Source organism: Prenolepis imparis, unplaced genomic scaffold (assembly GCF_030444845.1).
Source record: "Prenolepis imparis isolate NDT839.2.m4 unplaced genomic scaffold, iyPreImpa1.0 SCAF_13, whole genome shotgun sequence".
NCBI classification, from domain to species: domain Eukaryota; kingdom Metazoa; phylum Arthropoda; class Insecta; order Hymenoptera; family Formicidae; genus Prenolepis; species Prenolepis imparis.
The window spans coordinates 8,342,863-8,366,064 of NW_028141171.1; the positions used below are offsets into that span (position 1 = coordinate 8,342,863).

The 23,202-nt window shown below is 35.7% G+C and overlaps 1 protein-coding gene and 1 long non-coding RNA gene across 2 annotated transcripts in view; one reads left to right on the plus strand and one right to left on the minus strand.

The window, feature by feature from the left end:
- LOC145944810 (WD repeat-containing protein 3) overlaps positions 1 to 23,202 on the minus strand; it is a 49,334-nt gene that overhangs the window by 11,220 nt on the left and 14,912 nt on the right. The window lies entirely within an intron of this gene.
- Positions 3,161 to 6,087, plus strand: LOC145944581 (uncharacterized). Its single transcript, XR_014426704.1, has 4 exons — positions 3,161 to 3,273; positions 4,714 to 4,897; positions 5,068 to 5,115; positions 5,594 to 6,087. It is a non-coding gene; the product is annotated as an uncharacterized LOC145944581 (long non-coding RNA).

A 23,202-nucleotide genomic window follows, 5' to 3' on the forward strand; every position in this document is an offset into this window, starting at 1 on the left:
ATACTTTTAAAAAATTATTACATACATTATGAGTTTGCGTAATTATAATATTGATCTATAATGAAATATCCATCTCACTCAAATATGTACATTCTTATATATTATACTATTGTGATCATTATTATAAATTATAAATTATTTTATATTTTGATATATTGCAATTTTATTAGTGATATATATAATTATATTATATCGTTACTTTGTTCTGAATCTTTGATCATCCCTATTCTGCATATGTTGAAATAGCGCTTAATTGATTTAAAACTAGATATCTTATTGTTGGTGTGAAAATATTTGCTAAAAACATTTTTATATATAGTTCTTATCCGACAATTTTGACATAATTTTTTCACGCGCGCGAAAAGTTGTAGAAAAATTAATATCAATACTAATATCACGAACAAAAGCCAGACAATACATCTATAACGCGCCTTGCAAAATTTTAAATGTAATGAAACATCAGAGAGCCAAATATATGTGGGCCAAAAAATTCGTTTTTTAATAATTCCAAATTATATACCGAAAGATTTATGCTGAGAGCTTATTTAACAGAAGCCTGTGTCAGCATCCTTTGTATCCAATTACGCGGGTGCTTAATAAATATGCGGAGGACATCTAAAAATGGTCATCGATTCTCCGATTCATCTTCGATATCGATAAATCTCACGAAATACACGCACATGCGCGTGTGTGTATTCGCATTTTTTGCCCGTTCGATCTGAGCTCCTTCCAGGAACATGACCCTCGATCATACACCATTAATTGCCGGCGTGATGCATAACGATTAGCTTTTTTCCGGTCGTCGTCGCCGAAACACGCATATCCAGATTACGCGCGCGCGCGCACGTCAAACTTCAAATGGAAACGTCTTAATTATCGGAGCACGTAGTATCGTGGACAGAGGCACGTCCAGGGAGGAGAAGAAAGGAGCAAAAACTGTCAATCGGCCCGCAAACGAATGACTCGAGACAATAAGGAAAGACATACTTATACAGTGAACATTCGCGTACGCTATATAAGTATATCGAACCGTTTCTCGTCCCGTCACCAAAAGAGCGAAGACGTTTATCTTTCGTCGCGACGCAAAGAAACGTCCCGCGGAGATGAGATACGTTGATAAATCGCGGAAAGATACTCTATAGAGAGAGGTCCCGGTCGTTCCTATCGGTGAGACCAAGATAATCTCCAAGATCATCTCTTGCGTGATGCAAGATAAGAGTAATGTTTATATCAATGACATCATTAGTATAAATGTTAATTAATCAAATAAGTTTCTACACAGAGAATTTTCTCTTAAAATTTACTCTGAAAATCATGGTAATCGTGGGACAATATGATATGGAGAGAATTTTAAAAATGTGCTTGATTAATTTTACCATACTTTTAGTAAATTTTACTATACTTTTTTAGTAAAATTAATCAAACATATTTTATATTTTATTGTGATAGATATTATTTTTTATTGTGATAAATATTAATCAGAGAAATTCTCATAAAATTCTTTCCATACCATATTGTCCCACGATTACCATGATTTTCAGGGAAAATTCTCTGTGCATTAGATGCAAAAACATTTAAGGGGGCAAATAAGATTCTTAATTATATTCATTTTTACATGATTTTCAAGAAATGTCATATATAGCGCGCATTAATTTATATATTTATCTTCTTCGTTTTGGCAATTAGATGATAATTTATCGAATTTAATTTCAATTAAATAATTATCAAACGCAAAGTTCGATTAGCAAATTACGAAATGTCGTGATCCGGTTTTTTTTTTCGTGACTGTTTGACAAAATCATTAGAGGACTAAATCCAATAAAGGAGCCCGAGCGCAGATCTCTCTTCGGGTCCGCGGGACTCCGGTCAAAAGAAAACATTCCCGCTGAGGCGATCTCAGCAACATCATAATCGACATCATGATACCTCTTTAATGTTCGCGGTCGTCATTCAGCTCACGCCGCGCCGCCTCGTTTCCCACCGAAATATTTTTCTTGCTCTTGTCGCGCTATTAAATTAAGAGGATTAAAACCCTAAATAATTCTCGAGCGTGAGGCGACGACGAGCTTTGATGTGCCACACGTCAAAACCGGTCTTTTTTAATATCGAAATAGCGAGTAGAAGACACGATGCATTAAAGTAATCGATGCATTAAATAAAATTAGAGTCTTTAGTTTTAATCGAGATAAACTCTAATAATTCGTGATACAATTATCCGTATATGCATGTAAAGTATGAACATTTAAGACTAATTTCAAAAATTTCCAAATCCTTATGAAATATATCAGACAATGAAAATTTATTATTATGTAAACGGTACTAAGAAATAAAATGAGCAAATAAATTAAAGAGAGAAACGAAATTACTTAAAATATTTCGTGCAAGTGTAAAAATATTTTTTATTATAAATTATAGATTATTATTAATATTAAAGATTATATATATATATATATATATATATATATATAGGTTATAAACATTAACATTTTGATGACTTATTATAAATATTTATTTACTACATTTAATGTAATAGTTAACATTATATTAGCATTACTATTTTATATTAATTTTTATATTAATTTTTATTTAATGTAATAGTTAATATTAATATTAGCATTACAATTTTATATTAAATTTTATAAAAATTAGTATTTTATTATTAATATATTTATAATATATTATATAACAATTGTTTTAATTTTTTTGTAAAATAATAAAATTTTAATAATGAAATTTTATGTAATTACAATTCCAAAATGCCGAATGCCATAAATATATAATTTTATATCTTTATATTTCGTATCTTCTAAAATATTCTTCTATAACTTCTTAAATATATGTATAATATTGTGCAATAATAATATTAACGCGAATTTCTCTCTTTTACATTACAATTTTTTAATGATGATCGATTAAGATAAATAAAATAAAATCAAAATGTATAAATGAGTTAAATATGTGTATGTTAATTACGATTAAGTATGTTTGCGCTTCGGCTGAATATTATTACAATCCGATAGCTTATTGAACACCATCGGAATTTGGAGACAATTCATGTTATTGTTTTTCTCGGTGCCCGGTCGCTCTACCCGATCATCCCCGCGCGACCAGGTGGATCGAGTAGCCTGGACACGGGGGGGTGAAAAGGGCCGGGGTACATCGAGCCTCGTATCCTGGCGGTACCGAGCCGCGTTTTCAGTCGGCTTCAGTTAAACGTGTTAAGAGTTCGATTCGAGAAATTCCGATCAAATTGTGACGCGTTTAATAAATTGTGTAAGTAATTTTCTCTTATTTTATATTTATTAAGAAGAAAGGTAATATCAGAATACAAAAAAGTAGAACTTTGAACATATTATACTCAACATATTTTTAATTATAATTAAACATTTACTATGTGCAAAGTCTGAGATTAGTTACTTTACGCATTCGTCTATTAAATTCTGACAATTCTTTGTGTATTTTGCGATTGTATATAATTTATTTATTAATCCCTTGATTAATCCTTTTATAATTTTCCAAAATGATAGTAATAATAAAAGGTAAAAATAAAAAGAAAAGGAAAGAAAAAAAAGAGGAAAATATTCCTAGTCGTATCGCGCTAGATGTAACTTATGTTGTTAAATGCAGATATTGATTCCAGATATACCTGCTAGGTATAGTTATGTAGCTTAATTTTGTAAAGAAATATATAAAAAATCCGACAAAATATACAAAAATAAAACAATAAGATAAAGATAGAAGAAATTATGATGATGTTCGCGCGAGATAATTTGCTTGTAAGCAAAATATCCACTCCTGGATATATTTCCCGGTAAAAGAAGCCAGTGAATAAGAAGATCATCGGGCACTCGGGGTTCAATCGATCGAATTTTGAGCCGTGGAAAAGAAGAGAAAGAAGAGACAGAGTCAATCTTCGTATTGAATACGTATTGATATGGAAGAAGAAAAAAACGCGCCTCTTTTTTCTCTTCACCCTCTTGTCAGCTTCGTCTTTCGCGATTCATGAACACAAGAATTGGTAAAATTCTACGACCACTTTTATACGCCGTAATAACATGTCCGCGGTTGAGTTTTATCGCTTCATTTGGCCGAGATAATTTTTCCACGCGAAGCGAGGTCCATCCCCATCACCCCGTGATTTCAGCGCGAAACGAGGTCTATATTTGTCAAATTTTCCTTAAATAATCCATATATCTCGAATTTGTATTAATTTTATTTGTCGGAAATATAAATAAGTAAAATACCGTTTTTCGAGTGTATTAGAGTCAAATATTAGTTTAATGTTCAAATATATTCATTTTAGTAAACGTAGGAATACATCTGCCAATCTCCTTTACTTTTTTTTTTCTATTGTTATTTTATGTATATTGTTGATTTTATCGCATCACGAGTGTAAAATTAAAAGTGTAATTTTACCTTTACATATGCAAGATAATTGAATGAATAAATTTCGATATATTGCTTTTGCAGTTAACGTTTTTTTCATTTACATAGTATATTGTTAATTGTTATAAATTCATTAATTAATTTTAGTTAAAAGTTGCATTATAATTAAATTACTTTCTTCTTGTAATATTTTTTATTTCTTCTATTTGATTATGTGTTTTCTTTATACCGATTTGTTGTCTCGCGATCGATACGTACGACGCAACAATAATCGACGTATATAACGCAAAAATAATATTTTTAAATTGTTTTACCGTTTTATTGCAGATTTCTTTAATTTAAATTAAAATAAATCAAGCCAAATAGGAAGAATATGCAGCGTCTTCTAATGCGAATAAACAGCAAGAAAAAATAGAAAATGAAAAAAGTAAATTAATAAAAAAGATACAACTATTAGAGAAAGAGCTTGTAAAAGAAAAAAACCTCGTATCGACCTTACAACAAAAACTTGGTAAGGAAGCTACATAATCAATTAAAGTCTTCAACAAAAAATATTAGTATTAATTATTATCAGTATTAATGATATTATTAAATACATTCTAATTACATATAATCAAAATAATCTTAATTTTCTTGTCTGTTAAACAATATTAACAAATTAAATTGAATTGATTTTTTTAGATGAGGCTAAGGAAAAAAAGAAATTGAAGCATTAAAGAAAATAAAAAAGTAAGTAATATACATATCAGCATTTTATTTCGATTAAGACTAAGCCTTGCAAATTATTATATTATTTTTATAGATATAGTTATAACTATTTTATTTTTACATATATATATATATATATATATATATATATAAATATATAATATATATAATTTAAACTTTAAATTTGAATATATATTTCCGAATCATATCCAGAAAATACAACAGGATGTCTTACAAATACTCGATCAGAGCATTAAACAAACTGAAAAAATTGTAAATGAATTAACAGAAGCTTTTGAATCCGTGCAAAAGTTTAAAGTTTAAATTATGGAAGAAGAATTAAAACAAAGGCAATTAAAATAGTAAAATAAAATGTAAACTATTAATGTGTAATTTTAAAAATGTTTTATTCTCAATGACCGAATGTATTTCCGATTTCATTAATTTATCTATTTTGACCATCTTTTGTTGCTCTTTATAGAAATGTATTTTTTTTTAGTCGTCTTCTTCTCGAGCGAGTTCCACCACGAAAATAGTAACACACGCTGTACGTGTTAATCCATGTCGAAACTGTCTGGCAAAACGTTTTTTATTACTCGTTACAAACGAGATTTTCATTAAGAAGTAATTTATAAATTTTTTTCTATGATTAAGACCACCAGGAAGAAAATTATGTATCGGTTGTAACCAGGGACCCGGACCGAACTGATAACTGTTCGGAACCAAAACCGATAACTGTTCCATAACCGTTTTTTTAGTAGAACCGAAACTGTAAACCGTATTGAAATTCTATTAAATTTATAACACCGGAACCATAACCGGACCGTTAAATTATTTTCGGTTTACGGTTCTTTTCGGTATTTTTTTCTGTTTTTGCGCAAATGACGGAAATGTCATGATAACTGTCTCCTCGAAGTGCAATTATAATTATTTTTTAAATATTCTGAAACGTGTATGTATTATCGCAATAGTGATAGCAGTGAGGATATTATATTTTCCGTTTTATATATATATATATATATATATATATATATATATATATATACATATATACATATATAAAGTATATATAAATTATATTACTTTAAAAAATTATTAATTTTTATGACATATGAAAATATATTTATATATGTACCTATCTATATTATATATATCTATATCTAAATATATTTTCATGTATAATATAAAGTGTTGTTTATTTATATGTCATAAAAATTAATAATAATTTTTTAAAGTAATATAATTTAAAAATTAATTAGAAAAACGAAAAGTAAAATTTTAAAAAACCGGAACCGTAACCGAAAAAAATCATAATTTAAACGGTTTCGGTTTTTTTATTTATCAAAAAACCGAAATTGGAACCGGAACAGTTATTAAATATTTTATTAAACCGTAACCGAAACCGAACCCTAATTTTGTTTCGGTCCGGATCCCTGGTTGTAACACTCTTTGTAACCATATGGTCACGATTGTACTTGACGGATTAAGCACGTGAAAACATCAAATGCGCGACTAGCCACGAAAGATAATTTTCTAAAGTGTAGATCAAATGCAGCAAACAGGCACATTGCCAGATTTTTAAATCGCTTTAACGTTGCGATGTTCAAATAATCATTTACCCAGTTTACGCTTGATTTTCTTAGCGTCTAGCATGTTCGTATATGGCTGCACATAGGATATAACTTTTGAAAAAAATCACTAAAAAGAGAGCATTTATATATCTGAAGATTTTGTAGCATTATGACAAACAAAAATTTTCGAATTTGATGTATAAAATTGTGAAAAAATCTGGAGTCGTAAAATCGTGCTATGTTAAATGAAAAAAAAAAAAAAAAATGGTATTTTTAATGTTTTAACTTGGATTCCTTAGTTTTATTTAAACGACACAGATAAGCTTTAAACGCGAAATCCTTTTCCGCCCAAAATCCCCTCGTCGTCCTTCCGTTCCTTCCGCCGATTGCATTTTAATCGTCTTCCCGGGCGAGATCGTCGCCGCGTGTAAATCATCGAATTGCGCTCGCGCAACGGAAGCTGGAACGAATGGCGGTGGCGGACATATATATGCACATATACGTTAGAAATATCCCGGGGAAGAGAGACATAGGGGATCCGACAAAACACACAGAACGCTCGTTCCGCGCGGAGAAAAAGCCACGGCGAGCATAATGGATATCTTTATTATCGAAGCCGCGAGTCGCCGAGAGACTTCGTGAGACTCCGACCAAGTCGGAGCTGGCCCAATTGGCCCCCCCGGACCCCCTCGCGGCATAAATATTGATGAAAACGATGCGTTTATACCGCGAACGACAAGTCCATCCGCGGTTAAAAAGCCGGAAGATTTATCGAGACGCGGCCTCCCGACGACAGCCATTTCCGAGCGGATCGTACATCAAGTCGAGTCCGGATCGGGGTTTCCGCGGTCAAGTTTACGTATCTCTCAGTCTTTATTATGTATTTTTTATTTTCTTTTTTTTTTTACTTCCTTTTTTCCCGAAAGATCTAATTGTCGCGCATGTGTGCTTTGTAATTTCTGTCGTAAACCGGTTTAAAGATACATTGGATACCATTCGGTTACATCAGCTTTAAAACTTCATTTCGAAAGATTTCGAGAGATTTTTTTCTTCGTGTTACCTGTTGTTCACCGTATACCGCAAACTTCGCGTTCGATAATAGAAACGCAGACCAATTATATATCAACATCTACAATTTAAAGTTCGAATGACTATTCTTCTGTGTGATCTTCGTGATTTTCTACGAGTCGCAAGCGCTCAATCACGGCATCGTGCCGAGAATGACGTTTACTATTGTAGCTCCCGCAGCAACTTTGTACAATTATAGGAACGCGAAACGAATCAATACCTACAAAGGCCCCCCCTAGAAATTGTTCGCGGCTTCGCACACATCCTACTGTCCTAAGCGGCAAATCACGGCAACGGGGGTTTCAAGATTTCAGGGTCCGCTCATCACCTAAGAGCCGCGTAAACGTCTTCCCTTCGGCCGGTTTCTTCTTTCCCCCCCCCCCTTACCCTGCCCTTTCTTCATCTTCTCCGTTCGCAGACGCTACAGCCGACAATGGACACTCTCATCTGAATTTATAACGAACGCTAGAGTAATTCAATTTTTTGAGATGGCGCACAAATTAGAGGCCGCGCTCAAAGCTCAGCAATATGGAAGGAGGCATCAGGGGAGAAAGAAAGGATGGGGCACGACGACACAATGAATAGAGAGAAATACTGGCGTCGATCGTGCCAATCGTTGAAAGGGATTGCCGATGCATCGCTCGTGAGCGTTTTCATTTTTTCTACCAGCTTTCTGCGGCCTCTCTCTCTCTCGCCGTTGTCTATTTTATTTGAACGAGCACGCTTCCTTTCATCCCGGGCATCGCTACTTCTTCGCCCTGGCACAATAATGCCCCCGGGCATTAAAAGGGGATAATAATATGGCAGTATCACTCGACACCCTGAACTAAGGGCGACTAAGAGAAATCTCTGTCTTTCTTTCTCTCTCTTTTCGTGATCTTCTCTTTGGCCTCTTCTTCCTTTCTTCTTCTTCTTCTTCTACTTCGTCCTCTCGTCCCTGTCGATCGCGGGATCCGTCGCTCTCACGCCTCGTCGTTCCTTTTTCGGTCTCGTCACGCGTCCCGCGTGCGGTTTCGTCCTCCTTGTATTTGGCGGGCCGTCGTCACGGTGGTTTTCGAGATAATTCTCGATACACACGGCACACGGATCTGCCGTAATTCCCGATGCGTTTCACATTCGCCGCCCCGTCTCGTCTCGTCTCGTCTCGTCTCGTCTCGTCTGGTCTCATCCCTTGCCTCGCCTCTCGCGCCTGATTCTCTTTCGGCGCTCGCGACATTATATATTTTGTTTGTTTAAGGACCGCGCAGTGGGCAGCCGAGCGTGCGGTCGAGGTGACGAGTGCTCTTCCAAAGGTGGAGAGTTAATTCCGACCCGGCTTCGATCGTCGGGCGCGAACAATATGATTAGAGGTTCTTCGCGTGCTACGAAGGGGCGTTATACTATGAATAGAGTGCGTACATCAGAGCACGTGTCTATGCTACGCTATGCTGTAACTGCAAATTTATGGTTTTGGTTATCCACACCACGTGTACATTGGGTACGCACCCATACAGACACCTTGTACCTATGTATCAGCGATCGCGAATCGTATAATTTAAAGTGGAGGAAACTCGTCCAATGCTGCGCAAAGTTATTTGTAAGTTGTATACGATAACATCTCAGTATCATTACAAGTATGAGTGCGCGAAGATGAGAAGCGTCGTATCAAATTAAATCCTGATAATTTTTTTAGAGAGATTTCCATGATAATTCTCATTAATATCCTCTAATAATATTCAAATCAATACCATCTAATAACTCAACTTAATAAACCTGATTGGAAAGACAAGACCGAATGCATGTAGAAAATTCTCTTTGATTTTACAGAATCTACAATTGCAGCAGTTCTTTTATTATTTCGTCTTCTTTTTGTCCTTCTCTCGTGCGAGTAAATTCAGCAAGAAAATCCGGGACCACCGCGCACGCGAATTAGTTTACCGAGCAATTCGTTTCGCCGCGAATGTTAGAGAATAATCGCGAATAAAATGCACGTGCAACGTGTGTTCCTTGCGACGCGACGGCAAATCTGATTTCACGCTCCTCTCTCGCAGCCGGTTGCAAGATTAAATTATTTAAGTCATATTGCGTCTCTTCATTCATTCCAAGTTGCAGTGGCTCGCGCTTTGATAATAACAGTCACCGTTTATTAATTGTATCAACACCGAGAGAGGATCTATTAAGATCAGAAATCGTAGAGTCTGCTTCCTATGAAATTGTTCAATTAAGAATACAAGAAGAGAGAATCACATAATTTTGCTTTACTGAATTTTTGGTAAATTTTTTGGAGGTTTAATTTGTTTTAATTAAATGCTAATGTGACTTAATATTATCCACTTATGTTGACGTATTGTTTCCTATATTTAGCTTTTCGCGAAAAATAGTATTTTATGATCGCCAATATGACTGCATTTATATTAAAAATAATAGGTTTGGGGTAATTTAAATTGACGAAATTCGAGCATTTCTACTCCAATCCTGAATTAAATGACCGCTTCTGAGTCGGTGGACTTACACACGGATTTACAAGCATCGCCGAGTTACGTTATGTAACGACCGTAAATACTCTTAATCGCGCGTGGCTTATTCGCGTGAAACCGAGGAAGCCATCCTCGGCGGGGTGTCACGATTAAACCCGCCAAGAAACATCCACACGTAAATGTAGACGAGTGTTAATGAGTTATGGTTGTTTTTTTGCGCCGCAATATGACAATATAATTAGTGGAGCCGGCAATTTCTCGCGCTGATCATTAATATAAATAATTCGAAGATGTATCTCTCGGATATAGCAACTTCGGAGGTGTCTCATTGCTTTTATACGTAAGAGTATTTATGTAATAAAATTATAACAATTTAAAATAAAAAAAATTTCTCCAAAAAAAAAAGCATAATATGTCTAAAAAAATTCATTATCGAGAATTAAAGTTGGAATTTTAAAGTTTTTGTAAACATTTTATAATTCTGCAATTATTCTATGATTTATAAATAATTGATGCCATTTTGTTTATTCTAAAGGTATTCATTGAATAATCGCTATACTACTTGTATATAATAATAATTACAGAAGCAAGCTATTACACGAAAGAATTGTTGTGTTGACTCATTGTCAGTCCTATTATAACGCCTCGCGTAAAACTAATTTCATAAAAAGCATATTATTATTATCCGATCTCTCGGATGACGTTTCGATGAAATTATATTTTTAGTCGAAGATTGCGGGAAGGATAATTTATAGCGTTTTGTTCGGAAACGAAAGACGTAACGGCATCTTTGACAATAACGGTGGATATCAGTTGTGCGATTACTTTTGCATCGCACACGGCCTATCCGTAATCTGCGAGAATCGTTTGAGCCGTTGCCCTAATCACCCTTCGAACTATCCTTAATTGCCCATATATTTCATGAGTATCCTTTAACATGCAGGCAGAAAGCGTGACAGCTCGACTTATTTAAATAATTATTGGCAAATAACGGGACGCTCGCTTTTCGCAACGTCACTTGACGTGCATGATCTCTCTCAAGTAATAGTTTGGCGATGCTTCTGAATAGTCTCTCGAGTTATCTTCGTCAATTCGATACTCTCTCTCTCTTTCTCTCTGTCAGATTATATATGTGAAATTTATTAAAAAAAAAATTACATCTCCAGAATTAATTTTTTAAATTATTTTTATCATTTTATTACACTTATTTCTTCACACATCTTTTTACGTTATATATCTCTTATTTTTTACATTTAAAAATTAAGCACTTATTCAACTTTTTCTTTGTTCGAGGGAACAAAATAAAGCGCGTTTAGAAGAATGTGCCGTTAACAAATGCGAGGGGGTCATTAATGCTTGTCGATATTTCACTATGATTCGGTAAGTGGTTCGTAAGCGCGTGTATTATTGCGGGACTTCGCGATATGTAGCTGCCTTTCATAAGTCATCGGAACAATGCTTTCACGGTCACGTGTAATTATTATTTTGCCCCACGATCCCGCCCCTCGTCCTTCCCGCGGTCGAAGAGTGATCTATGTATATTATGAACAACACACACGCGCATCAATTTTATTGTTCGATCGAAAAGATGGAACATTTTCACGCGATCAGCAATGAGAATTCCGGAGAATTCGATAGCGTACTAACAACTTAATTAAATAAAAAATATAATAAATATGCTTACTTTTATCATCCTTTTAAGTCTTTTTCTTATTGACACGTAAGATTATCAAGAGATATCTTTTTTTTAATATAAAATTTATTTAATATAAAGTTTCTTCTATATCTCTTAAAATTTTTTCAGAATTTTATATTTATCGAAAGATGCTTATTTAAATTATTATTAAAGAATTGTCAAAGTACTACAATTTCTGTGATATTTTACTGTCAAATAATCAAGATTCCCGCAGATCCTTTGGTTTAGAAATGAGACTGCAAAGATATGACAAATTAATGCAGAAAGTGCAGAAAATAAATGAAGAGAGAAAGAGAGAAAAAGAGAAGAGAGGGGGGATGGGGAAAATATATCTTGTTTCGGACAAGATACAGCGCACCTGCGTCGAAATAAATTATGGAGTTATCGCAATAGTTAATCCGTCAGTACGCCGACCTTACACTGTCTTTCGTCGCAAATCACCGAGCGGGACATACCCTTAATCGATTTTACATACGGAGGAAAATTAACAAATGGAATGTTGCTAGTGCGAGAACAGGAGAATCCCGTGTGGTCTTTTGTGTGTATCTTGTACTTATTTTCAAATAATACTTCTACGTTGCGCGCGATAATGTCGGCCGAAGAGGTAATTACGAAAGTAATCAGTGAAAAGTCACTAGGACAAGAACAGCTTTTATATCTCTAACGAGATTTCCATTGATGTTAAATCCTTCGATAGGAATCGAATAGACTATCCAGTTAAAACTATACGTAAGAATTACTAAATGCAATTAAATGTGATAAATATAATATTTAATAATGTTATATAAATATAATTAAATAAAATATAATATATTAATATAAATTTAATATAATTCTTTCATAATTTATATTTAATAATATATAATTATTCGAGAAATATCAAGTAAAATCGAGGTCAATATCATATATAACGACCTCATATACCATAATATGAACATTGAGAAAAACTATCGCACTTTTAACGATATTATACTATACGTTTTATGCAGAATTTAGATAATAATATGAGTTTATTATATAAGCTGTTCTTCGCCTTTCTCTCTGATTTCGATAGGTTTTCGCAAATTTATCGAACGACTCCTCTGTGTTCTTCTTTTCGCAATAATGCCTTAATGATCGTCGTTAATAATTACATCGTCGGCCGGCACTTCTTTCTCTCCCCCTCGTCATCTTTCCTGCGCGACTACGTATAACTCATCCAGCGCGTAGCAGGGCGGGGATGCAATGCTAGAAACATGAATCATTGTCTGACGTAGGTACTGTTATCACTTTATTTCTACCGTGCGTTAATTAATGCCCGGCAATCTCGCGAAATCATTGTCGGGGCAACGGCCTTGCAGCCTTACTCGCTTCATCACCGTTTCGTCGGTTTTCAACGTCATCGCAGAATCCGATTTATTAATAAAAAAAGGAAACATTCCCGCGTTTTTTAATCTAAGAGATTTCTCATTTTTACACGTTTATCTTTGAAGAGTCACGTTCAACGAAAATTGTTTGTAACATTCATTAAGATTGAGAGACACGTTATCTATGATAAAGATTTAATTATTTGTATAAATTTAGCCTGTATTTCGGCATGAAGCGACTATTTGATTGCTTATAGGCTTGCTTGTTAATAAATCAATATGTGTTAGAAAATAAAAGTAATACGATAAAATATTATTCGCGGCCACGTATAATTGATTGTGAATAATATTAAGCTTCTCCAAAAATTGTACGCATATATATAAAGTTAAATGTTGCACGAAAAACGCGTGAAATTTTTGTTTCCTACTCTTCCTTCGTAAAGATGTTGTTTTCGCAAAGAAAGCTACTCTCTTCACCGATGAAAAAAAAAAAAAATTCCGCGCGCAATAGCTCTGTAACCGAGGGGTTGCAGTACATCAGACTGTTGACGCTCATAATACTCGCAGAAAATACGTCCGGGTTCGCCGAGTCATATATCACGAGTGGCTAGCTCTCGTAAGCAGGCAGAAGAAGCACGATGAAGGTGGGTAAACGTGGCCTTTTACAACGTTACGTATTTTCTTTGCTCCTCCTGAAGAAGTGTCATCACTGCGACGTTATATCTGTATACAGCAAGGTCTCTCTCTTTCTTACTATGTATACAGCTAATTCTTATAAACTCCTTTTGTTATTTATATTCGTGAGATAATATTTTACAGAAAACAATAATTAATAATTAATTAAATAAAACCAAAATAAAATAATTATGTAGTATAGTAATTATTATAAGTACTGTTCTTTGTATTTTATTATTTTATTATTATTATCGCAGTTTTCAATTCGAAATTCGCGTTTCATTCCATCACTACACAGAGAGAATTTTCTCTTAGAATTTACCCTGAAAATCATAGTAATCGTGGGACAATATGGTATGAAAAGAATTTTATGAGAATTTCTCTGATTAATATTCATCACAATAAAAATAATATCTATTACAATAAAATATAAAATATGTTTGATTAATTTTACTATGCAGTTTAGTATTGTAGTATTGATAAATATTAATCAGAAAAATTCTCATAACATTCTTTCCATACCATATTGTCCCACGATTACCCATTTTCAGGGTAAATTCTAAGAGAAAATTATTTTAGTGTATAGAAATCACCAAATCCAAGTTCGCGAGACGCTCGTGGAACGAGACGAATTTCGGGTTCGGAGCGCACATGTGCGGACAATGATCATTACCGTCGTGTAACTACGGGACCGATAATAATCGATCGGGAGAGGAAGAGAGGAGGGAGATCGCGATCGATCGGCAAACAACACCGTGTGCGCAGGCGGCGCTTGCACCCACCACCGGTCGTTAAGGCTAAATTAAGTGGTTTACACTTTGTTTGATCGGGGCCCCTACGGAGGCCCGAATTAAGTTGTTATCGCGAATTAGCTGATTATAGCCGGGCGGCGGTGCGAGGTGTCGGTTTGATTTGTTGTGTTTCGCGAAACAAACCGCGGCCGGTTTGTTTATGCGCCACGCCTTCGCGTGCCCCCTTCCGCGTCGCCCGGCTTCCAGGTCGCTTATGGCTTGACCCCGAAAATAAGCCGCGCTGATGGCAGGATCCATCCGTTCTGACCCGGTCCCGCTCCACCGTGTGACCCTTCGCCCGCAGCTTTCGCCACTTTCGCGCGTAGCCCTTAATTGGGACGGATTTTAATAGCATGCGATCATAACGAATTATCCGAACGCGCACAGGTATCATCCGTGGACCGAACCGACACGAACGTGCAAAATTGACGTTGCGCGCCCGATGTTTCGTGGCGTGGATAAATCAGAATTTTTCTTTCTGCACAATCGCAGGAAGATCCGGGAAAGATTTTGAAAAATTTCCATTTAATCTCTTGACTTCTCGTATCCATCGTAATAGACATTAATTTTACAACACACACACTGCAATTTATTAAGAAATATATTTATATTTTAAGTATCTCTTTTTCTTTCTTTCTTTTCTCAATGATTCTTGTATTATTATGAAAAATCATTTGAAATCATGAGAAATTATTCTTATACAATTAAATACATATATAGATAAGATTTCTCTACTAGCAGAAAAAAGGAGGGACCGATTGAGTTAAAATTAACCGCTTTGAGAGATCGACTTTTATTTGATAAGACAAACGATCTTCTCGCGATACGATCAAACTCTATTCGTTTCATAAAGTGTTTTACGGAATTTCTCAAAGTCAAATATATATGTATATTATATAATCGTGACGCGTATTCCGCGTAGAACTATATTGCCGAGGATATCGGTACAATGGAATCTCTCTCTCTCTCTCTCTCTCTTTCAAGTTAACGAACCATCGCCGATCCGAGATAAGCGAGAAGAGAAGAAGACAAGGTAGACGAGTCCCGAAGAAGGGTGAGAAGAAGCAGTCGCGAAAAGGGACGACGACAAGAGGCGAGAAAGGATAAGAAGGACGCGTTTGCACGAGAGGAATGGAAAGAGAGGTCCCACGCTATTTTCCACGAAAATTATAGCCATCTATGCGCGTAATCCCCTTTATAGCCGCGTTGCATCAAATTATAACTGCAGCGGCGCGCGCGCGGTCTTCCTCTCCTTTCTCCCTCGTATCCCCCCGTTTGAAACTCATCTCCGAGGCCTCGGTCGTCTCCCCGACACCCCGCCGACAACCACCTCTCACGACGCTCGTTTTCCCTTTTTTCGCCTCGTCGTCCTCGAGAGAGAAGAGAGAAGCCTCGTAAAACGGCGCAGCATTCCGCCAATCATCGCACCGGCGAGACGCGTGACCCCCGCGACCCCCGGGCCGCGACCTAACCGAACCCGCGAACCCGACTTCAGCTTCTCGATCCCCACGTGGACACGGTGATAAATCGATAAGTCATTGATACACTACTCGGCTCGATGCTATCAAGCGATATTTCTCTTGCTAAAACTTTACTTAGAAAACAAATATCCTTCGCTATAACTAAATAATATGTACCCTAAGAAATGATGCGGATTAACGCACTGAAATGAGGTTTCTCGATCTCCTGGGAAAAGACAAAGTATCCCTAACGCGAGATTTGCAAAATTGAGATATTCAAAATCATCGGATTTAACAAGATCCTGTTCGCTTCTCGATCTTGGCGATAGAATTATCATAAAAAGAAAAGAATCGATTACAAATTTGACGATGAATCGATCAATGTTAACGAACATGACCCGACTTCAGCTTCTCGATCCCCACGTGGACACGGTGATAAATCGATAAGTTATTGATACACTCGGCTCGATGCTATCAAACGATATTTCTCTTGCTAAAACTTTACTTAGAAAACAAATATCCTTCGCTATAACTAAATAATATGTACCCTAAGAAATGATGCGGATTAACGCACTGAAATGAGGTTTCTCGGTCTCCTGGGAAAAGACAAAGTATCCCTAACGCGAGATTTGCAAAATTGAGATATTCAAAATCATCGGATTTAACAAGATCCTGTTCGGTTCTCGATGTTGGCGATAGAATTATCATAAAAAGAAAAGAATCGGTTACAAATTTGACGATGAATCGATCAATGTTAACGAACATGACCCGACTTCAGCTTCTCGATCCCCACGTGGACACGGTGATAAATCGATAAGTCATTGATACACTCGGCTCGATGCTATCAAGCGATATTTTTCTTGCTAAAACTTTACTTAGAAAACAAATATCCTTCGCTATAATTAAATAAATTAAGGTGAATATCTATACCCTGAGAAATGATGCGGATTAACGCACTGAAATGAGATTTCTCGTTCATCTGGGAAAAGACAAAGTATCCCTAACGCGAGATTTGCAAAATTGAGATATTCAAAATCATCGGATTTAACAAGATCCTGTTCTCGATGTTGTCGATAGAATTATCATAAAAAGAAAAGAATCCGTTACAAATTTGACGATGAATCGATCAATGTTAACGAACATGACCCGACTTCAGCTTCTCGATCCCCACGTGGACACGGTGATAAATCGATAAGTCATTGATACACTCGGCTCGATGCTATCAAGCGATATTTTTCTTGCTAAAACTTTACTTAGAAAACAAATATCCTTCGCTATAATTAAATAAATTAAGGTGAATATCTATACCCTGAGAAATGATGCGGATTAACGCACTGAAATGAGATTTCTCGTTCATCTGGGAAAAGACATAGTATCCCTAACGCGAGATTTGCAAAATTGAGATATTCAAAATCATCAGATTTAACAAGATCCTGTTCTCGATGTTGTCGATAGAATTATCATAAAAAGAAAAGAATCCGTTACAAATTTGACGATGAATCGATCAATGTTAACGAACATGACTCCGCGCAACTACGTCAAGTGACTTACGTTGGGTGTAAAATTAATTTGCGAACAGCCGTGTAATAAAAGACATGGGATTAATTGCGTTGCGTCAAACGGTGTGGACGTTCGTGTTACTGTAAAACAACCCACGTCGCCAAACTTGGTAGCGGAGTCAAATTGACCTCCTTGCGAATGATTCATCATTTTAAATCTCTTTACTGTTAACGACATATTCTACGAATGCTTACAAATAGTATTAATTAAGTCACATTAGTTGCGTCACGTATTTTATCAATATATTTTATATTATAGAACGGAAGATCATTTTATTTATTTTTAAACACATTCTTTCACTTTTTAAAGAGTTTTGGTCATTAGCGGCGATAATTAATTTTTACATAATTTTATGGTCGCCTTTTAGATAGTATATATAACGTTAGGTTACGTCACGTATATATGTTTTAAATATTTTTATTATATATAAATTATTGAAAAGGGACAACAAGGAATATTCAATTTAATTCCGCCTTTTTTAAAGAGAGGAATCGCATTTTTATTTTAATGGAGGCTAAATATTAAAAAAAGAGATTTTTCTTTCTTTTTTTTTCAATATCTTGTTTGAAATCATTAAAGAGTCTCTTTATTCCGTATAAACGGAATGATTTTACACGCGGTACAACGATCTGGAAGGTCACTCCAAGGCTGGTGCTCGCGAGATGCCTTCCCGATATCAGTCCACGTGGATGGATCGATCCATCGGATGGACGGACGTTTGATCAACGGACAGTGGCGGTACTTTGGCGATGGATTAACGGGATAACAGGAAGCGTGAATAATTACGGAAACTAATTAGAGATAATTGGACGGGATGTAGATAGATATTAGATGTTTAAGAGAGAGAAAGAGAGAGAGAGGGAAAACGTTCGTCGTCTCTTTATCTCGGCGGGTGATAATTCCACGGGAAGGATTACATGTCGTAAAGCGCTGTTAGAAAAATCGTCTTTATGCGTATATCGACACATATGTACGCAGCCGATACCGTAAAACGTGCGTGTCTTTGTGCGGCAAAATGTCGTAAAGCATTTACGAGATTCCGCGATTTTCGCGGTTCGCCTAGCGTCTCCCGGCAATTATTTCGATAGATCGCGCATCGAGAATATTATACGTTCGTACACTTGAATGATATCGTAAAACAGTCTCTCTTTCTCTCTCTGCGATAGCGATAACCAATACGTTTTTTAATTACTATACGTTCTAATTAAGCTTCTCCTAAGGATATTATAGAGTCTTCCTCTTGATTTCCGACTTCGAGATATCGATTTAATTATTTCAAGCTTCAGAAATTCCGTTGCTGTGATTATCTACATTCAATGATCTAACGTATATGTATTAACAGTTCCTTTATATTAAAATTTATTAACATATGATTATAGAAATGACCAGAATCCGAGACTTAAATGCTTCTAATCTGAAGCAGCTCTCGGCGAAAGAAAATAGCGCAGGATTATCTGGGGTGATAATCGGCTCGATCGATCATGTAAGAGATAAATCCTTAAAAGCAAGCATTCACTATGATAATCGTTAACATTAAGTGTTATTATTCGTGGCAGTAAAGGCGTGGTCGTGGTAGACGTTTACAATCTTACGAGGAAATTTTTAAGATAGATTGCTATTGCGTTGCAGGAAAGTATTCGCTGATAACTCTTTCGAATACTATTTTATATCTTATTTCTCTTTTAATTAATTTAATTGCGCGCTCGAGCAATTAAAAGTATTTCGCTTAAAATTGGACGGATCTCGCAAAAATAATCATTGCACATGTCCATTAATAATATATAAATCAATTTCGTAAAGGATGTTTCAAAAATCTGTATAAATTCAAAACATGAGCAAGAGGAAATTAAATTACTTATTACATGATTGTAATTTAAAACTTTAAAAAGAAATGTTAGAGATCTCAAAGAGATTTATTTATTAAAAAGTATCTTTAATTTAACGTCTCTCTTAATATTTAAGGAAAGCTCAACAAAATCTCTTATTAATCTCTCCCAAATCGATATTCGTTCAATCCAGAGTAATTATTGATTTTTTTTCGAATAAATGTGCTTTTCCTTTTTCTCACAGTTTACGAGAACAAATTACGATTTCAAAGTGTCTTCAGATTTAATTCGAGTAACTCTCGCCTTCTCTCCTCTCTTTTACAGTCTCGTTTCTATCGCTCGCTGTTTCGTACCGCGAAAGGAGCTGCCCTCGTAAGGCGTTCTTCGCCATCGGAATCTCAGGGTGCAAAAGAAGCCGCGACGACGGACCGCGAGGACGTGCCAACCTGTAATTGTTCCCCGATGTAATTGCCCGCTCTCGCTCCGATCCGGAGCGTTCTCCGGAGAATCTGAAAATTCGTGCCATGTCCTAATCGCGGAGCTAAGTTTCCACCGCATTTTGTGTGCCGTTCTTTTCCTCTCACGTGTACGTGTTTAAAAATATAAAACGAGGGTGGTAAATAACTCGGAACTTTAATCATTTCGTTATCGGGAAAATCGAATATAAATTTTCTTGGATTGCGAAAGATTGTTCGAGGATTTCGAATTTTTTTAATGATCTCCGTCGAATGGTTTCGAGAGAAGGAACGCAAAATAGACATTCTTCCACGAGAAAAGAAAGATTCGCGAGGGAATAAGGAGTGACGATCGATACGCTTCTGGGGAGAGAGAATCGAAGTCGGGGTATAAGGACCGAGAACATAATTATCCGATGAGTCGAGAGAAATTCAAAGGCCGCGAAAGAGGGAGATAAAGGGAAACGGAGAGAAGAGAGGGTTTATTCTTCGGTGCGACTGGAATCCGAAATGTTCGGAGGGTGCGTTATCTTCTTGCGTCGTCCCTCGACAGTGTCACTCGCGAATTCCACGATACGCGGCATGGATCCGTATGAGTCTGTATAGGTACGTGTCTACTGTACAAGTTTAAATAAATAAGCTAACGCACGTGCGCGAGATGATGCACTTTCGTATCTTCCACGAGCGCGATGTGAGAAAGTACTTGTAAGGAAAGATGAACAAGAAGCATTCGCGTTTGTTTTTGCACGCGCGATGTAATATTTTTGTAAAAAATCTTGTAAAATATTATAATTGATATTTCCCTCACGTATAATTTATGCGACATTTTATCTTATATTAATCGAAATTATCATTATCGTTTATGTTCGTTTACGTTCATAATAATAAGCTAGTTAAATTCAGATCTATATGTTATCAACAGTTTTATCTTGTTTCTTGAAAAAAATATATTTATTTAATATATTTTAATTTCGACAAATTGATGACGAGGCGAGGCGAGAAATTAAAAAGTACCGGCTAATTATTACTTAATGTGATGTTTATGTTATTTCAAAATTTCTAATCCTGGGACATAATTTAAGCGAAAATACAACGAGTAGAGATATATATTTCTACATCATATTCTTATTAAAAAGAAACTTGATTGAAAAGTGATTGAACTATTAAAATTAAAGCTCTCTAATCAACAGGCATTTCTTCTAACAATAAGTGAGTCATCATGAATTTGTAAAGATCAATTCGCAAGCTCTGAGACGCGCGTATCGCATGACTAGAAAGCTGTGATCTAGAATTCGATAGGGTTCGCGTACAACCGGGAATCGCAGAAAAGGTGAAAGACAGACAATGAGAAAAAGAGAGAGAAAGAAAGAGAAAGAAAGAGAAGAAAAGAGAGTGCCGCATCCCATAGCGGTAACGAGTCAAGACGGTCCGAGAACATCGGCGGTGCCACTTCAAAGCGGGAATCCCGCGCAATCAGGCCCCCTGCCCTTCCGAGGCACGCTTGAAAAACCGAGCGCAAGGGTACCACCGCGTCGTCCCCCCTGCCTCCGCACCTCACGCGTGCCCTAGCAGTTTCATGCTCTCGTTCCAGAGCGACCAGAGTCACCAGGGAGATCATCATCGCGCAAGAGAAAGAGAAACAGTAACCTCGGTGACATCAATGCTTGGTCGAGACTATCGTACATTCTCTTTCTCCCTTTCTCTTTTACCAACAATAAGAGTTACTTAGGTTTTCATTGTACGTTCACCAAGTATTTGAGTCACTACGACTCGCGAAAAATGATCAAATAATGAAATTTTAATTGGAAAAATTTAGTTTTTATTATTCAAATAATATTAAGCTGAAATAATTATGAATAGAAAATAAAAATAAAAATAAAAATATCGAAAAAATACTATATATACATATATATATTTAATAAAATTTATATAAATTAATATTAGAGCTCGATGGACAAGTATCCATTTATAAAATTAATCACGGGACATACAATCCTGAGACGCGCTAAAGTATCATTAAAAAAGACGTGAAAATGTATTAATTAGCCGGATCGTATATACGGCTCGCACGCGCCGCAGTACATTAATAAATTACTTTCCATTCTCTTCTTTTTCATTTACACTACTCTGCGGTAACTGTAAATGCGGAACGACGTCATTAGCGGCCACCGCGATGCACGCGGGATGCGTAGGTCCGTGCTTTTTTAATTGCTATTTTCGGTCACGTGTGTCTAGGAAAATATCCAAGCTCCAAGAGACAGTTACGAGTAATTACATCCGTATAAAATATTACCGCCGTATTAATGCGAAATGTGAGTGCTTGGATATAATTTAATGCATTTCTACCGTCGACGTAATAAATCCCCGTTTTAATATCCTTTTCTTTCTCGCGAATAAAATTTTCTATGTATCTCCTCTAAGCTTTGCGCGATCAGCGGAAGGTCGGACTAACATAATCCTCGAAGGACGCTATTAAGAAACCGTATTTTCTGTGTTAATTCATGAATCGTTATTTTTTTGTTAGAAGAAAGATAACATAAAAATTTTCTATAAAATCAATTTAATTTGATTGCTAATTGTGATGAGATCATTAGACCGGTATTACATGTATTTGGTCAGAAATTATTTAACAGATTGAATAATAGGCTTATATTTGTAAAATGCAGAATATCAATTTCTTAGTCACGAGTATAAGATTGCAAAATTAGATTAATCACTAAATTAATTCACTACTTCACTAAAATATACTTGGATGGAGTATGTAAAAATTTTAACACGAATATTAGAGAAATATTTAAGTACAAATTAATGTTATTCTTTTAGATGCGTTGTGCAAAAAATTAAGCATTATGTTTAATGCTTTCGTTTAATTTTATTGCGAGCAATTTTGCTTCACTCGGCATTCTTTGACAATAAATGCAATGAGGGAACGCGACAGAAAATGAAAATTAGGGAGAAAAAGGGAGAGAAAGAGCTGCAATAAATACCTCGGAGAAAACGATCTATATGATAACATCGCGGAGAAGATCCTGACAATCTATCACGTCGCAAAGCGCAAATTACTCACGCCGATATGCATAGTTGCTTACGATAATTGACTTGTTTTTTCGTCAAAATTTCCAGCGGACTAGATTCTTTAAATGCGCGCTTCTGATTGTTTTATCCGTATGTTACGGTCACCAATACGGATTTTCTTTCGCGAAA